A 19,650-nucleotide genomic window follows, 5' to 3' on the forward strand; every position below is an offset into this window, starting at 1 on the left:
GGCTGGAGTCTCTGATGATCTTCCGAGCTTTTTTCACACACCGCCTGTTATATATGTCCTGGAGGGAGGGAAGCTCAACTCTGATGAAGTTTCTGGCAGTTCGCACCACCCTTTGCAGGTTTTTGCGGTTGTCGGTGCTATTGCCGTACCAGGTGGAGATGCAGCCAGTCAGGATGCTCAGGATAAAACAATACGGAGCTACCCCAATGAGAAACCATGGGTTAATGCCGATGTTCGCCCGACACTTAATGTGCAGACCTCTGCTTTTAATTCTGGGAACGCGGAGGAGCATAAACAAGCCAGTTATGCCCTCCGTAACACTATCAGAGCAGCCAAACGCCAGTACAGGCACAAAATTAAAGGACAGTTCAACACCACCGACTCTAGAAGTATGTGGCAGGGAATTAACTTCATCACAGACTACAAAGGGAATAAAAACTCAGCCGTGAACACCGCTGCCTCTCTCTCGGATGAGCTTAATACTTTTTATGCTCGTTTCGAGGAAAATAACACCGCCCTCGCAGAGAGAGCACTCGCGGCCAACACTACAGATGATGGTTCACTCTCCATCTCTGTTGTGGATGTAATCCGATCCTTCCGACGGGTGAACATCTGTGAAGCCGCGGCTTCACGGATGTTCACCCGTCATCAGAGTGTGTGCGAACCAACTGGCTGGTGTTTTTATGGACATTTTCAACCTGTCCCTCTCCCTGTCTTTAGTCCCCACATGCTTCAAAACGTCCACCATTGTCCTCCAAAAATCACTTGTTTAAATGACTAGCGTCCTGTTGCTCTGACCCCCATCATCAGCAAATGCTTTGAGAGGCTAATCAGAGATCACATCTGCTCTGTGCTGCCCACCTCTCTGGACCCTACCGCAACAACTGCTCCACTGATGATGCCATTGCATTTACAATACACACTGCTCTCTCCCACCTGGAAAAAAGGAACACATATGTGAGAATGCTGTTTGTAGACTACAGCTCAGCATTCAACACCATAGTGCCCTCCAAGCTTGATGCGAAACTCTGGGCTCCTGGATCCTGGATTTCCTGTCAGGCAGACGTCAGGTGGTTAGAATGGGCAGCAACATCTCCTCATCACTGACCCTCAACACTGGAGCCCCGCAGGGCTGTGTTCTCAGCCCACTCCTCTATTCCCTATACACACATGACTGTGTGGCAACACATAGCTACAATGCCATCATTAAGTTTGCTGACGACACGATTGTGGTAGGTCTGATCACTGACAATGATGAAACAGCCTACAGAGAGGAGGTGCACACTCTGACATGCTGGTGTCAGGAGCACAACCTCTCCCTCAACGTCAGTAAAACCAAGGAGCTTGTAGTGGACTTCAGGAGGGAAGACAGAAAACACAGCCCCATCACCATTAATGGAGCACCGGTGGAGAGAGTCAGCAGCTTCAAGTTCCTCGGTGTCCACATCACTGAGGAACTCACATGGTCTGTCTACAATGAGGCCGTTGTGAAGAAGGCTCACCAGAGCCTCTTCTTCCTGACACTGCTGAGCCATGTGGTGGCTCATTTGGAATGAACCACCACATCCTTACACGGTTCTACACCAGCACTCTAGAGTGCATCATGACTGGCTGCATCACCGCCTGGTACGGCAATAGCACCGCCCACAACCGCAAAGACCTGCAAAGGGTGGTGCGAACTGCCAGAAACATCATCAGAGGTGAGCTTCCCTCCCTCCAGGACATCTATAACAGGCGGTTTGTGAAAAAAGCTTGGAGGATCATCAGAGACTCCAGCCACCCGAGTCATGGGCTGCTCTCACTGCTACCATCAGGCAGGCGGTATCGCAGCATCAGGACCCGCACCAGCCAATTACATGACAGTTTCTTCCCCCAAGCAATCACACTTCATAACACTTGATCTCTCATGATCAATATACACTAGCACTGCTCTTTATTAATCTATTATCTCACACTGGACTATCATAATTATTTTCTCCACAATAGAACTAGAGCATATATATATATATATATATATATATATATATATATATATATATATATATATATACTGTATATATATATATATATATATTTATTATTTTTTATATATATACTTTTTATTTTTTATTTTTATTGAATGTGCACTCTATATTGTGTGTATTGTTTACTGTACATTGTATATTATATTGTGTTGTGTAATTATGTGTACATTAGATATGTAAATCTGTTGTTTATTGTAAATTGGTATATGTCTCGTCACTGTGATGTCTGCTATGTTGCTCAGAACTGCACACAAGCCTTTCACCTACTCTTGCACTTGTGTATATGGTCGTGTGACAATAAAAGTGCCACGTCATGCCACGTCACAGCCATAGCCTCATGTGTCTCTCTTTCCCCGTCTGCCGCTGTCTCCTCTCCTTAAATACTCCCAGGTGCCCCTCACTGGAACGCGAGACTGGTGTGACCACTTATGTGGTGTTGTTCACCACTTATCTTCCCTGCCGCACTCTGCCCAGATGCCGCCCTGCTCACCACAGAAGGCCTATAATAATATATAGTGTATTTAGTACTAACACATTTTTCAACATTGGTGAATATGATAACTGTAATATATAAGCTGGAGGTATATCGAAAGAATTCTCAGTCACCTATGTTCCTGGGTAATATTTATATATGTTGAATTTTGTGAATTTTATTGTAAAGTGAAAATCCTTTGATTATCATCAATTAATGCATTACTAATGTTTGTTGACTCTTAATTAATGATAAATAGTGATAATAAAGTAGTTATTATGCATATTTGTGAACCTTATAGTAAAGTGGAAACCATTTGAACACCAATTAATGCTTTACTAATGTTTGTTGTCCGTAAATCTCTCTTTCTGTCGTATTGCCGTCATCAGTCTGCCTTTATCCCTCTAATTAGCCTGAGTAGTGGCTGGGTGTGTTGAATCACGACCCGGCCCTGTCCTCCGCCCTGCCACATTCCTCCCTCATTCTCACAGGCCGGGGAGCCCCTGGCATGATGTACACCCCCTTTCCCTGGGGAGGGGCAGCAAGTCCCCATCTACCTGGATAAGGGAGGGGACAAGGAGAGGGAAACAAAATAAATGTGGCACCTAAATGGCAAATTAAACAAAACATTTAAAAAAAAGAGAGGGAATGCCAACACAGAGCGGCAGTGGGAGAGAGAGAGAGAGAGAGAGAGAGAGAGAAAACTCTCTCAGGCGGCTGGGCTCCTCCGTCCTCTGGCGGATGGCCGCGGTTGCTCCGTTGGGGTGGGTGGTAGTGGCGAAGACTCTACTACGGCGCAGTGTAAGGGGGTTAAGATGGGCAAGGAGGAGGCGAGAACCAGCTTAACAATATAAATTATGTTTAAGAAAATAAATTGACACACACAAACACATACAGGGCAGCTGCCCGTAATTCACTCTCTCTCTCTCTGTCCCACTGCAGTCTCCAGTTGGCCTTTATCTCTTTCTGAGGCTTGATTAGCCTGATTAGGGGCCAGGTGTGTAGCATCATGATCCGGCCCCACCCTTCGCCCTGTCACAATCACTTTTGATTGTCAACACTTGATCAGCCTCATGTTGTTCCAAACCTGTATGATTTTTATTTTAACACAAAAGGACAACACAGAATGACAGCCTTATTCACTAATTCACATTCAAAAATAAATCCTCTAGTGTTTTTTTGTTGTTGTTTTTCATTTTTTTAAAGATAAATAGTAAATCTGTTTAAAGTTCAGTTCTGAGCATTATATATATATATATATATATATATATATATATATATATATATAGGGACGGATTACCGACCGGGCCAATGGGGCCAGTGCCCAGGGTCCATTGACTACCAGGGGGCCCTTGAATGCCCGGGGGTGACCTGGGCTTTAAAGAGCAACATGCAGGTTGAATTTATAACTGAATTAATACTTTATATTGTCTGCAGAGGTCTTTTAAAAACACATATGTAGAAATTACTAATGAAATCTCATTTGATGTAGAGATTTTGATGAAAATGTGCTAGGCTCTGGAATACGCATTTCCCGCTATCAACGCGTCATATGACGTAGGGCGAGGCAAACAAAAGAGCTCGCGGTCAGCTCTCATTGTGGGTGTTGATGTAGTTAGAGCAGTAAGTGAGAGACAGAAAGTTTTAGAGAAGCCATAATGGTAAATTATTGTGTTTGTGCTGGTTGCACGAATTCCAGCCTGTCAGGACATCGTGTCCATCATTTTCCTTCTAGAAAAAACAAGGCTTTTCGGTCTTGAGTGCGTTTTGTGCAGGTGAAGAGAGCAGACTTCACTGCCGCGTCTGTTACCACACACTCGGTCGTTTGTGGCGCACATTTCACTCGGAGAATTATCGACCTGGAGATTTGTTGGAGTCTCGGATGGGATTTCGGAGTAAGGACCATGTGAGGCTGATTACTGATGCTGTTCCCTCGGTGCACTCGATGGAATCAAGTCCACCGTCAAAGTGTACACCGGATTTTGGCGCGGGCTGGACTGGAGGACAAAGTGCTAACGTTAGCAGACATTCTGTGCAATCTAAAACGAGGACTTAGCAGAGTAAGTCTTACTTTTAATTATTTTAACTCTTAATTTGCTCATAATTATAGGCCTGTGGGCCATCATAGGCATGTTCGGCCACACCGGAGAACTCAGTTTCTTCATTCAGCATCCATTGTAACCTGAGCTTGAACTTGACCAGACTCCTCAGCCCATCGTCACTTCCGGTTAGTGCTTTATAGACGCAGAAGTTATTTTATCACAATTTATCTCAAAATATCGTTAATGGCTAAATATATATTACTCCAGTTCAGAAAATCTAGTTGTTTTATCATCAACATACACTATGCTATATAGGGGTGTCCAACCTGCATGTTGCTCTTTAAGGCTGTGCAATCTAGTTATTGCCTGGTGAGACAGGGCATGGAGCATGGTCTGGTAAGCATGGTCTGACGAGCCAGTGTGTGGCTGGCATGGAGGTCTTGGAGGATTCAGACATGGCAGCTTGTGGAACGGGTTCAGCATGGAGACCATTATGGGAGTTTCAGAATTCAGGGCAACTGGAGAATCAGAGGGCTTAGAGGCCAGGTCAACATGGGACACAGAGGGCTTAGAGGCCAGGTCAACATGGGACACGGAGGGCTTAGAGGTCCAGGCAACAGGAAACTCAGAGGCAACAGGAGTCTCAGAGGCCGGGGCAAAAGTGCACTCAGTGGTTAGAGCAACAGAATACTCAGAGAGCAAGGTACTAGTGGATTCAGAGGGCAAGATGACCTTCATGGCCGAGGGCACTGGCAGCAACAGTGGAATGGCCTCCGTGGCCGAGAGCGTTGGCAGCAGTAGAGAAACGGCCAGTCAGTTCTACTGTAATTCTTGCAGGACTGAATTTATATACAGGCTTCTTTAATGAAAACTCCAAAATCACCATAAGAAACAAGAAACTAGTAACACGAGAAATAAACCATTACAGCCATTAAAGGATAATAACTGACAAAGACAAGGAGAACAGGGGGGCATATAGGGGAGTAAATTGGATGTTTCATCACGATATGAGCTTATATCAATTCTCTTGGCCTGGGATCCGATATTTGCAGATACTTGTCTGCCACAATATGATTTTGATTTGATTCAATTCAGGGCCCTGCAATCGATATTCCGTGCTATGTGCTTATTTTACACAATCAATTAAAATACATTTGCCCTCAAATTCCACCAAAATACAAACTGAATATTTTATTGAGCTCTCTGAAAAGTGCAAATTTAGTAACCACATTTGGACATCCACAACAAAATAAGGTACTTCAGATGTTGAAAGAAATTTTACAGATAATAATATAAAAAATAACATCACACACAAGGGATCATCAATTGTTTGATTACAGCTTATATTTACAGATGAATCCAATTCAAAGTACTTATATACCCAAGACTTGTTCGCAACTATCTGTGCTATCTGCAGTTTTCTTTGCTACAGCTTCCACAGTTGTAATGAAAAATTCTGTTACAGTTAACTAGGATATATTTTAGTAAGGGTGTTGATATGTAGATGTGTAAAGTCTTATAACTGATGCTGGAGCTGAGCAGGTGATTTCTCTTTCCCTCATTAGTGCTGTTCAGAATGTCGGCCTTGTCAAGACGTTTAACATGATAGTTTAACTGCTCCATGGTTCTTTTAAGTAGCAAATTCTCATGTCAATTTCAAATGGGTCACATGCACAACATTATTGATGGAAGCCTGAATTAATGACGTATGTGAGCTGCTCTACATTTGTCACAAGAGCTCGCATTTTAAGTAGTGCCTGGTTGATGCGACCACACTGATCCTGTCACTGGTCTGCAGCTCACGTTTCTCGGGAAGCCCTGTTGACGTGATCGCACTGATCCTGCCACTATTTACCATAGACTTGTCAGTTCGAATCAGTCTGGTGATTTTTTTGTTGACCTCTCTCATCAAAAAGGCATTTTGTTTTTGGCACCATTCTGACTGAATTGTAGAGATGGTTGTGTGTGATATCCCAGGAGATCAGCAGTTATAGAAATACTCAAACCAGCCCATCTGGTACCAACAATCATGCCATGTGATTATCTAATCAGACAATCGTATGGCAGACTTGTGGTGCATACAACAATCATTCAGATATGGGTTAGGAGCTTCCGTTAATGTTCACATCAACCATCAGAATGGGGAGAAATGTGATCTCAGTGATTTGGAGCATGGCATGATAGTTGGTGCCAGACGGGCTGGTTTGAGTATTTATGTAATTTTCATACACAACAGTCTCTAGAGTATACTAGAAACAAAAACATCCAGTGAACAGCAGTTCTGTGGACAGAAATTACTTGTTGATGAGAGAGGATAAAATATTCATCCTTTTTAACTTTGGATTAAAAAAAATTATAGGATCAAATGGGCAGATTCATCTCAAACTTTATTGGCAAGAGAAATTTAAGTGTACATGCAATGCATTATTAGACACTATACATACAGATTTAAGACATATTGAATGCTCAAGTCTAATTGGCTGAAGTTTAAAATCTCAAAACTATTATTTTCTCTGGCTGCGTTTCAGTCTCCCTACAAATATACCTTGCAGTAGCTTGCTGAACAGCCATGTCTTTCTCTATTGTGCACACGCTGGGTCTCACTCTGGCAGTTTCACTTTTGATATGGGTTCAGATGAAAGTCAGAGAGCATTTTCTTGCAATGCAGAGAGATAGAGCAGCATGCCAGTATCCCTTACGTGCTTGCAGATGAAGAATCTGCACAGGACATTCATTGCACGCAATGAATAAGCGTGAATTGCTTCACACATTTAGTTTCTGTGTGAGGATGTGCAGTTGAGCAGTCAAGCGAGTACCTCCTGAAAATTTATATATGCTATTTTAGCCACAGAAAGTGGGGAAAAAGATTGGAGAAGTTCCATACATTGTACAAAAGTGCTTGGGTTTGTTCCTGGCAGGCAGCAGATGCCCTAAACCTGCAACCACCCTAATTGGAGCCTGTAAGGCTGAGCAGCCTTCTAGGAACAACTCGGAACACCTTCCTCCTATTGTGTGAAGTTTCAGGAAGTAAAAAAAGAAGCATCCTAAATGAATTGTGTAAAAATGTTTTAATGCATTAAACAAAAATTATTAATCAGAAACTAATGTGTTAAATTTCTCAGCCCTAATTTTGAACAAGCAATCTGTTTTAACTAATGACACAAATATTTAATTTTAATTTAAATATTGAATACATCATTCAAATATTCACAATGTAGGTTGGAAAAAGTATGTGAACGCCTGTGCTAATGAGGTCAACAAAAGCTTGGAGTCAGAAGTTGGCAAACCTGGCTTACAATTAATTAAACTAGATTGGAGTTGTGGATTAAAGCTACTTTGACTTAGAAAAAGCACTCAAACATTTTGACTTTGCTATTCACAAGAAGCATCTGCTGACATGGACCATGCCTTGAAAAAAAAAAGACATCTTAGAAGACCTACGATCAAGAATTGTTGCTTTTCATAAAATTGGAAAAGGTTACAAAGTTATCTCTGAAAGCTTAGGTTTTTATCTGTCCACAGTTAGACAAACTGTCTATAAATGGAGATGATTTAATACTGTAGCTGCTCTCCCTAGAAGTGGCCGGCCAGCCAAGATGACTCAAAGGGAACACTGCAGAATGCTCAATGAGGTAAAAGGGAATGCTAGAGGGACAGTTAAAGACTTGAAAGTATCATTGGAACTGGTTAACATCTCTGTTCATCAGTCCACTATACGAAAAACATTAAACAGGCATGGTGTCCATGGCAGGACACCACGAAGGAAGATGCTGCTTTCCAAAAAACATGTTGCTGTGAGCCTGAAGTTTTCCAAAGACCACCTTGACTCTACATACCAACATGAAAACTTCATCCCAACAGTGAAGTGCAGTGGAGGGAGCATCATGATGTGGAGCTGCTTTACTACTTTGTGGCCTTCGGGGCCATTTGAAAACTGATTATTATTATTTTTTATTTTTTATTTAAAGATTATTAAAATGACCTCCTGGATAATAACAGGCTCAGTAGAAGTTGGGCTAAGCAGCAGGACAATGATTCTAAATATCTAAACAGGCCTTAATCCAATAGAGATGCTATAGAATGACCACAAGACAGCCATTCACACTAGAATCTTTAGAATATGGCTGAGATGTAAGACGTTGTGCAGGTCTAATCCACTGCTACTGTAAATACTTGGTGGAGGTCACATCATTTTTCCACAGCATTGTGAATGTGTAAGGGGATGTAATCAATAAATACATGAAATATTATAATTGTTTGTGTGTTGTTAGCTTAAGCACATTGTGTTTTGTCTATACTTGCGACTTTGATGAAGATGAGATCACAATTTATTACCAACTAATGCAGAAAACAAGCTAATTTCACATATGTTTTCTTGCCACTGTATAATTAAACTACACAAATGTAAAAAATCTCTGTACGAAGGACATCAGACACTGAATTCACCTGTACCAGTCATGTTGAATCTTAAATTACATGCTGTAAAAAAAAATAAAATAATTAAGTATTTTGAAAGCACATATCAGTAATGCCCTTATGAGGATTATCATCATAAATCATCATTTAATTCCTGCGGCCACTTTAGCAATACTATTGATGAATGCTATAGTGCCTATACAAATAGTTACATCAGAAAATGTAGCCCAGACTGAAATTATTGTGATGGTCTAGGATCAACATGGTGAAAATTATGGTCCTGGATCAGCATCAGCAAACCTAACCAGGATTTAAATGATTATGATTGTGCTGGATCAACATGGTGAAATTGATGGTCCTGAGTCGACTTCAGCAAATCTAGTCTGGATTTAAATGATTATGATGGTCCAGGATAAACATGGTGTCGATGAAAGTCCTGGGCCAACATCAGCAAATCTACCCAGGATTGAAATTATGATGATGATACAAGATCCAGGATCAACATGGTCAAAGTGATGGTCCAGGATCAACAAAGTGACAGTGATGGTCCTGGGACAACATCAGCAAATCTATTCTGGATTAAAATTATAATGATGGTCCAGGATCAACATGGTGACAATGATTTTGCTGGGTCAGCATCAGCAAATCTAGCCCAGATTGAAATTATTATGACTGTCCAGGATCAACATGGTGACAATGATGATCCTGGATCAACATTAACAAACCTACCCAGAATTGAAATTATTATGGTGGTCCAGGATCAACATGGTGAAAATGATGGTCCTGGATCAGCATCAGAAAACCTACCCAGAATTGAAAAAATTATGATTTTGCTGGATCAACATGGTGACAATGATGGTCTTGGGTCAACATCAGCAAAACTAGCTGAGATTGAAATTATTATGATGGTCCAGGATCAACATGGTGACAGTGATGATCCTGGATCAACATCAACAAACCTACCCAGAACTGAAATTATTATGGTGGTACAGGATCAACATGGTGAAAATGATGGTCCTGGATCAGCATCAGCAAACCTACCCAGAATTGAAATTATTATGGTGGTCCAGGATCAACATGGTGAAAATGATTGTCCTGGATCAGCATCAGCAAACCTACCCAGAATTTAAATAATTATGATTGTGCTGGATCAACATGATGACAATGATGGTCTTGGGTCAACATCAGCAAATCTAGCTGAGATTGAAATTATTATAGTAGTCCAGGATCAACATGGTGACAATGATGGCCCTGCGTCAACATCAGCAAATGTAGTCCAGATTGAAATTATTATGATGGTCCAGGATCAATGTTGTGAATGGAGCAGCGAAGGCAGACGAGGAGATGCGGATCCAAGTTCCGGTCAGCTTTATTAATGAAAACAAACAAGGCAGGTACACGGAAAACACGGGAACAAAGGAAAAACCCTCAATGGGGAAAATAAACAGAAGACTGAGAAAACGGGCAGGGAACACATACCAGGCTAACAACATTCAACGATAGACACCGACTGAACAAACAGGCAGGGTTTAAATACACGGACATGGGAAGACAGGAACCAATGAACAAACAGAACTCAAACAAGATAACAAGGGGATAAACAGAAACCAGTGGCAAATTAACGAGGGCAGGTGAAAACAATGAATGAGAACACGAACGCTAACAGGGAGACTGTGGAGCTAAACAAGGGACAAAAGTGAAAACTACAGAATACAAAAGTGACAAAAATGACAACCAAAGGGTAACAGTGAGGACAAGACGAGGTAACCCTAACAGAGCCCCCCCTCAAGGATCGGATTCCAGACGATCAACAGTAACATCACATAAAACAAAAAAAAAAAAACACAAATGTGTCCATTGACTGGGGGGCACAAAGGGCAGGCAGGAAGTCCAAGGGGGCACAGAGGGCAGGCAGGAAGTCCAAGGGGGCACAAAGGGCAGGCAGGAAGTCCAGGGGGGCACAAGGGGCAGGCAGGAGGTCCAAGGGGGCACAGAGGGCAGGCAGGAGGTCCAAGGGGGCACAAGGGCAGGCAGGAAGTCCTGGGGGGCACAAGGGGCAAGGACAGGTTCAGGAGGCCTGGGAGCTGGCCACAGGGCAAGGATAGGTTCAGGAGGCCTGGGAGCTGGCCACAGGGCAAGGATAGGTTCAGGTGGTCTGGGAGCTGGCCACAAGGCAAGGATAGTTCAGGAGGCCTGGGAGCTGGCCACAGGGCAAGGACAGGTTCAGGTGGTCTGGGAGCTGGCCACAGGGCAAGGATAGGTTCAGGAGGTCTGGGAGCTGGCCACAGGGCAAGGATAGGTTCAGGAGGCCTGGGAGCTGGCCACAGGGCAGGGACCGGTTCAGGAGGCCTGGGAGCTGGCCACAGGGCAGGGACCGGTTCAGGAGGCCTGGGAGCTGGCCACAGGGCAGGGACCGGTTCAGGAGGCCTGGGAGCTGGCCACAGGGCAGGGACCGGTTCAGGAGGCCTGGGAGCTGGCCACAGGGCAGGGACCGGTTCAGGAGGCCTGGGAGCTGGCCACAGGGCAAGGATAGGTTCAGGAGGTCTGGGAGCTGGCCACAGGGCAAGGATAGGTTCAGGTGGTCTGGGAGCTGGCCACAGGGCAAGGACAGGTCTGGGGGACATGGGAGGAGGCCACTGGACAGGGACTGGGTCAGGGGGCCTAGGAAGAGGCCACAGGATGGGAACAGGGTCAGGAGGCCTGGGAGGAGGCCACAGGATGGGAACAGGGTCAGGGGGTCTGGGAAGAGGCCACAGGACAGGGACCGGGTCAGGAGGCCTGGGAGGAGGCCACAGAACTGGAACAGGGTCAGGAGGCCTGGGAGGAGGCCACAGGACGGGAACAGGGTCAGGGGGCCTGGGAGGAGGCCACGGGACAGGGACCGGGTCAGGGGGCCTGGGAGGAGGCCACAGGACAAGGACTGGGTCAGGGGGCCTGGAAAGAGGCCACAAGACAGGGACCGGGTCAGGAGGCCTGGGAGGAGGCCACAGAACGGGAACAGGGTCAGGGGGCCTGGGAAGAGGCCAAAGGACAGGGACCGGGTCAGGAGGCCTGGGAGGAGGCCACAGGACAGGGACCAGGTCAGGAGGCCTGGGAGGAGGCCACAGGACAGGGACAAGGTCAGGGGCCCTGGGAGGAGGCCACCGGACAGGGGCCGGTTCAGGAGGCCTGGGAGGATGCCACAGGTCAGGAACAGGGTAAGGGGCCCTGGGAGGAGGCCACCGGACAGGGGCAGGTTCAGGAGGCCTAGCCGAGGGAGGTAGCGCCGTAGGAGGCTCTAGAGGCGGAGACCTGGAAGGCTCTGGCAGCGGAGCCGATGGAGGTGGCGCCATAGGAGGCTCTAGAGGCTGAGCCGTAGGAGGCTCGAGAGGCTTGAGAGGCAGGGCCCTGGAAGGCCCGAGAGGCTTGAGAGGCGGAGCCCTGGAAGGCCTGAGAGGCTTGAGAGGCGGAGCCCTAGGAGGCTCGAGAGGCTCGAGAAGTGGAGCCCTGGAAGGCTCAGGAGTCTCTGGGAGCAGAGCCGTAGGAGGCTCGGGAGGTGGAGCCGTAGGAGGCTCGGGGAGAAGGGCCGTGGAAGACTCGAGAGGCTCTGGAGGCGGAGCCCTGGAAGGCTCGAGAGGCTTGAGGGGCGGAGCCCTAGAAGGCTCGATAGGCGGGGCTCTGGAGAGCTCGGAAGGCGGGGCTCTGGAAAGCTCGGGAGGCTCGGGAGGCGGAGCTCTGGAAAGCTCGGGAGGCGGAGCTCTGGAAAGCTCGGGAGGCTCGGAAGGCGGAGCTCTGGAAAGCTCGGAAGACTGAGCTCTGGAAAGCTCGGGAGGCTCGGGAGGCTCGGAAGGCGGAGCTCTGGAAAGCTCGGGAGGCGGAGCCCTGGAAAGCTCGGGAGGCGGAGCCCTGGAAAGCTCGGGAGGCTCGGAAGGCGGAGCTCTGGAAAGCTCGGGAGGCGGAGCTCTGGAAAGCTCGGGAGGCTCGGAAGGCGGAGCTCTGGAAAGCTCAGAAGGCGGAGCTCTGGAAAGCTCGGGAGGCTCGGGAGGCGGAGCTCTGGAAAGCCCGGGAGGTGGAGCTCTGGAAAGCTGGGGAGGCGCTGGCTCTTGGACGGTCATGGCTACTGGCACCGGGACGGACAAGACCACAGGCGCTGGCTCGCTGACGTCGGAGGCTACAGGCACTGGCTCGCTGACGTCGGAGGCTACCGGCGCTGGCGTTGGAGGCTACAGGCGCTGGCTCGCTGACATCGGAGGCTACAGGCGCTGGCTCGCTGACATCGGAGGCGACAGGCGCTGGCTCGCTGACGGCTGAGGCGACAGGCGCTGGTTCGCTGACATCGGGGGCTACAGGCGCTGGCTCACTGACTGTGGCAGGCGTGGGCGTGGGCTCTGGCTCGCAGGCCATGGCAGGCGTGGGCTCTGGCTCGCTGGCCGTGGCAGGCGTGGGCTCTGGCTCGCTGGCCGTGGCAGGCGTGGGCTCTGGCTCGCTGGCCGTGGCAGGCGTGGGCCGGAAGGCGGAAGCCTGTCTTCTCTCCCTCCTCCGGGCAGATGAAGAGGGCCGCGCTGGCTCGCTGACCAAGGCAGGCGTGAAGGGACGAACCACGGGCGAATGGAGGGTTACCACTGTGGGAGGAGTGGCAGGGATCTCCTCGATGATGCCCACAGTGAACGGTGAAGCGCAGACCAGCAGAGTCTCTTCAATGAACTCGCGGAGCGTCCAGCCGCGCGTCGACGGTGGTAACCGCTCCTGGAGCGCACAATTCAGGTTGGTCTGAAAAAACACCACCAGGTCGGAGTCAGGGAATTCGGTGGCACTCGTAATCGCGAGGAAATCGCGGATGTGGTCCTCCACCGTACGGTTTCCCTGCCTAAGGCTGAGCAGACGGCAGCTTGCTCGCAGAACCGCTGGATCCATTGTTTTGGTCTATCGTTCTGTTGTGAATGGAGCAGCGAAGGCAGACGAGGAGATGCAGATCCAAGTGCAGTTCAGCTTTATTAATGAAAACAAACAAGGCAGGTACACGGAAAACACGGGAACAAAGGAAAAACCCTCAATGGGGAAATAAACACAAGACTGAGAAAACGGGCAGGGAACACATACCAGGCTAACAACATTCAACGATAGACACCGACTGAACAAACAGACAGGGTTTAAATACACGGACATGGGAAGACAGGAACCAATGAACAAACAGAACTCAAACAAGATAACAAGGGGATAAACAGAAACCAGTGGCAAATTAACGAGGGCAGGTGAAAACAATGAATGAGAACACGAACGCTAACAGGGAGACTGTGGCGCTAAACAAGGGAAACTTGTTTGAAAACTACGGAATACAAAAGTGACAAAAATGACAACCAAAGGGTAACAGTGAGGACAAGACGAGGTAACCCTAACAATCAACATGTTTAAAATGATGGTCCAGGATCAGCATCAGCAAACCTACCCACAATTTAAATTATTATAGTGGTCCAGGATCAACATGGTGACAATGATGGTCCTGCATCAACATCAGCAAATGTAGTCCGGATTGAAATTATTATGATGGTCCAGGATCAACATGTTTAAAATGATGGTCCTGGATCAGCATCAGCAAACCTACCCAAAATGTAAATAATTATGATTGTGCTGGATTAACATGGTGACAATGATGATCTTGGATCAACATCAGCAAATCTAGGCTGGATTGAAATTATTATGATGGTTGTAGCGAATCAGCTCTATATTCTTCCACCATTAGGAAGCGAATCAGCTCTATGAAATATTAATAATCAATCATAACTTGTTATAATCGATTATGAATATTTGGACCAGTTAATCGGGTTAACTTGATGTAGCTACATTAACATTACAACCAAATACTCGGTTCATCCCGTGAACACTCAATTTTGGTTATTAATTAATTAATTAATAGAAATGTACATTTCGGGGCAAGGGAAATGTCTTTCTTACTAAGTATTAAGAGCAAGTAGTCAAAATCTATGATTAGTGACTTTAGATATGAGCTTGAGACACAGACAACTTTACATGTGACATGAACAAGACTTTATTAACTAGACTAAACATTTAAACTACTCTAACATACATATACATACATTCATACAGTTTACCAAGGGAAAGAGGGCTGAAGCAGAATACAGGAAGGCAAGAAGTTATAGCATTGTTTGAAGTTCAGCAGATCAACAGCCTGAGCAAACCATCATATTAGTTCTGACACGCCCTTTTAGAAAGGGGTTAAGGATACTTAATGTATCAAATAATGAGACTAAGTTTGATACTTGCATGTCCCATTTGAATTAAACTGTCCTGATGCAATTTGTTGAGGCTCCAGTTGATCTTTGATGATGTTGTCTTGATGAGAGAGAGAACCAGTGAGAGTCAGAGGATCTTGGTGAATGGGCAGTCGAGGCCGTAGCCTGGCACACGCTTGGGAGTCCTTGGGGCCTCCTAGTTTGGCATCATTCAGCGAGAGAGTGAGAGAGCACAAGGCTCAGAGAACCAGAAAGGCAGGAAGCAAGAGAGGCTAAGAGTGAGCGAGGAAGAGCTAAGAAGAGGTAAGAGAGCAAGAGATAAGCGACAGGGCTAAGAGCGAGCTAAGAGGATAAGAGTTAAGAAGAGAAAAAGAGCATGAGAGGAAGTGGGCGCAGCAATTTTATACCCTCGGGAAACAGGTCCCACCTCTCATTGGCTCGACCAATAAGAAGGGTTTGAGTTCTAGGCGGGAATTTGGTTTATTGCTCTTTGTTGTAAAATTGCCCATTGCATGTGCAAGAAAGAAAATAGGAAACATACTGGTAATACTAATATGCTGTTGTTATCGACATATCATGTACACAGTCATTTCAATCTTCAAAATACCAAGTTATAGAGACCAAATATGCCACACATATGATTTTGGTTAACCATAGTATGCAAAGTCTGAAACATTAACCCATTAGTTTGCAAGAAAACATAGATCAAGCACATTTAAGGGAAAATGTGAGATGGCACATTAGATACATGTCAATATTTATCACATGGATATATAGAATATATATATATAGGATTAACAGGGTTCATTTCTCTTTCTCAGTAAGAGAATGAAGGGAGGGTCAGCACTTCTCTGAACAATCCTTTGGAGGTCGTAAAGGCCTCCATTACTCTGGGCAGGAGAATGATTCCTTTGTTCCGTCACGGCTCATTTGCATGTTTCTGGCTGGGTTTATGACGGTAAGAGATTTTGGGCTGAATGACTCAAAAGATGGCAAAACATAACGTAATATCATTCTACTGAAGATCTTATATTCGAATTTAGCTAGGCCAAATCGTAAGGTTTAATTTGATACCAAGAAAAGTATATTTAGTACACTTAGAAAGGGAATATACACTGAGGCTATTAAATATGAGGCCTCAGAGTTTAAAACACACAACGAAACAGTTCTAACGAGTTTGATATACCTCAGAAATACACAACATACAGGGATTACACGTATTTCATTAGCAATATGCAGTTCTGTGTTTAACTGGAAAACACACACACACACACATTTTTACGTTCAAAGTTTCCCCCTTCCTGTCCACATGATAAGCACGTGGTGAGCATGCGGATGTCACATGCGGTTCTCTGTCAATAGTTCATTGTCTCTTTGTCAATACATTTATTGTGCTTGTGGAGGCTGGTTGGCGCTATTTCAGTAATTAGGGGGGTTTTTAACAGTAAGTTCTTGTTTGTTCGGGAATCTGTTAAGGCACTGATCCTCCGCCATACCTTACATGGTCCAGGATCAACATTGTGAAATTGATGGTCCTGGATTAGCATCTGCACACCTAACCAGAGTTTAAATGTTTATGATGGTCCTGGATCATCATGGTGAACTTGATGGTCCTGGGTCAACATAAGCAAATCCACTCGGAATTGAAAGGATTATGATGGTCCAGGATCAACATTGTGAAATTGATGGTCCTGGGTCAACATCAGCAAAACTAACCCAGATTAAAATTAATATGATGTTCCAGGATCAACATGATGATATTGATGGTGCAGGATCATCATGGTGATAATGATGGTCCAAGATCAACATCAGCAAACATACCCAGACTGAAAATACAATGATGGTCCTGGATCAACATGGTGACAATGATAGTCCTGGGTCAAAATTAGCTAAACAGTACCGGATTTAAATTATTGGTGACAATTTAAAATATACACTGAATCAATTAAATTATATTTATGGATCAACATCTGTTCATGATTAATGTTTACAAAGACAGTAAAGGCCTATTTAGAACCAAAGTTTAAACATGATATACTTTTAAAAATATATCCAGGTCTAAACCACATAATCAAGAATCGACATTCAGATTATCTGATTTTTAAACAAAATTAGTACATTTTAGTAATTAAAAAAATTGTTATTAGTAAAGGTGCATTTGTGTAAAACACACTTATAACACTTATAAGATTATAAGGATTTCACAAGCAAACTAAACTTAGCTAATTAGCACATACTGTACATGTTTTATGTAATTGGCTACTTGCAAGTTCATTGATGTTTTATACTAAGCCATATAAAGTTAAATTTAGAGTAAAATTTCATAAATTATTTATTTAATAAATACATTTAATAATAAATTTTTGTTTGCAAGAAGAAATGCAGAGAGAGTGAAGCACCAAATAACTACAATACCTCTTGTGGAATGGTGGTCGTCAAAATGGTGGGAATTGCTGAAATGAATCTGAGGTCGATCAGTACATTATTGACATCAAACGGCAGTGACTGGTTGACAGAAATGTTATTCTAGGGCTGCGTTCCACTTCAGTTTTAACATCCACTGGCTAACTCCCCTGTGCACATCCCCTCAGGGGAATCCCCACCACCATTTTGGAAGTCAGTTCCACTTCCTTATGTGAGCGAGGGAAGTTTCTGTTGACAGACCCTCAACCCCTGGATTTTGACAGAGGGATCGAGCCTACACTGATGAATGCTTCAGGCAGCTCCATATCCCACAATGCAACTCGAATGTGATGTGACAGCATATTGCACTTCATAAACCCCACCCCCAAACAACAGTTAGGTCAGTTAAGTTAGGTCAGTTAAGCAGTTTAGAAAAGTTATTTTGAGATTTAACAGCATAATGCTTGTAGCTACCTTAAACCGTTTATCACACAGTTATAGCCTGTATTCATTATTATGTTAACATTTTCATTTGTATAAAGCTTGATGAATCCTTTCTAACAACTCATTGTAATGAAAAAAAAAAAGAAAAATTTAATTAAACATTCAAGATTTATACATAAGCCTCTGAAATCAATCACTGAAAACATTGTTTTCTCAGGTGCAAAAATCACTAAATAATTCCACTAATTGACATCTGCCTTCATCGTGCTCCGAATGATCGAGGGTTTAGGGTGTTCCAGTTAAACCCATTGCACGTCTTCTGCCAGTAGTGGACACCCGTGCAACGTAAGCATTGACGTACATCCGAGTCCATGAGACGGAGTGAAGTTTGTGAGGGAAGGGCGTCGCAGCCCAGGATCAACAAAGGATGTTGATCCAGGACCATGTCCTACTTGGCAAAATCACAGCGATCGAGTCAAGTGCAAGCTCAACCTTCATAGGTTGCCAGGTACATTCCCATAGAGTTCTAAATTTCATGAGATTTTTTGAGAAAATCCAATGCAGAGAATGCATCTCCAGGGTTTCGTCTTTTTGATAATAGATCAATGAATAATAACAAATATTTCCCCTCTAAATTGTGAATGTACAGGTTTGATTTTGGGCCAGTTCTCATCCAATTTAAAAGAAAATTACTGTAACTATTTCCCCGCTAATTGTTTTCCTAAAGAATACAGCTCAGTTTGACAGTAACATACTGTAAACAGTTTCTACAGTAAAGTGTAGTTGGAAATACAGCAATAATATAGTAAAAACAAAAACTATTTATAGCAACATACAGCTGTGGCCAAAAGTTTTGGCAGTGACATAAATTTTGTGTTTTGCAAAGTTTGCTGCTTCAGTATTTTTAGATTCTTTTTTCAAATTTTTCTATGGTATACTGGAAAACAATGATAAGTATCTCATAAGTTTTAAAGGCTTTTATTGGCAAAAACACTCAATTTATGCAAAGAGTCAATATTTACAGTGTTGACCCTTGTTTTTCATAATCTCTGCAATTCTCTCTGGCATGCTGGATATCAGCTTCTGGACCAAATCCTGACTGATGGCAATCCATTCTTGACTTATTAGTGCTCGGAGTTGATCACAATTTGTGGGCTTCTGCTTGTCCACTCACATTTTGAGGACTGACCACAGGTTCTCTATGGGACTAAGATCCGGGGAGTTGCCTGGCCACGGATCCAAAATTTCAATGTAATGATCTCCGAGCCACTTCATTATCACTCTTGCCATGTAACATGGTGCTCCATCATGCTGGAAAATGCACAGATCATCACCAAATTGCTCCTGGATCGTTGGGAGAAGTTGCTCTTGCAAGATGTTTTGATTCCATTCTTTATTCATGGCAGTGTTTTTGGGCAGAATTGTGAGAGTGCCCACTCCCTTGGATGAAAAGCAACCCCACACATGGATGGTCTCAGGATGCTTCACTGTTGGCACAACACAGGACTCATGGTAGCGTTCATCCTCTCTTCTCCAGACTATCGATTTTCCAGATGTCCCAAACTGTCGGAAGGGGGCTTCATCAGAGAAAATATCTTTGCACCAGTCTTCTGCTGTCC

This window comes from Xyrauchen texanus, chromosome 23 (genome assembly GCF_025860055.1).
Source record: "Xyrauchen texanus isolate HMW12.3.18 chromosome 23, RBS_HiC_50CHRs, whole genome shotgun sequence".
NCBI classification, from domain to species: domain Eukaryota; kingdom Metazoa; phylum Chordata; class Actinopteri; order Cypriniformes; family Catostomidae; genus Xyrauchen; species Xyrauchen texanus.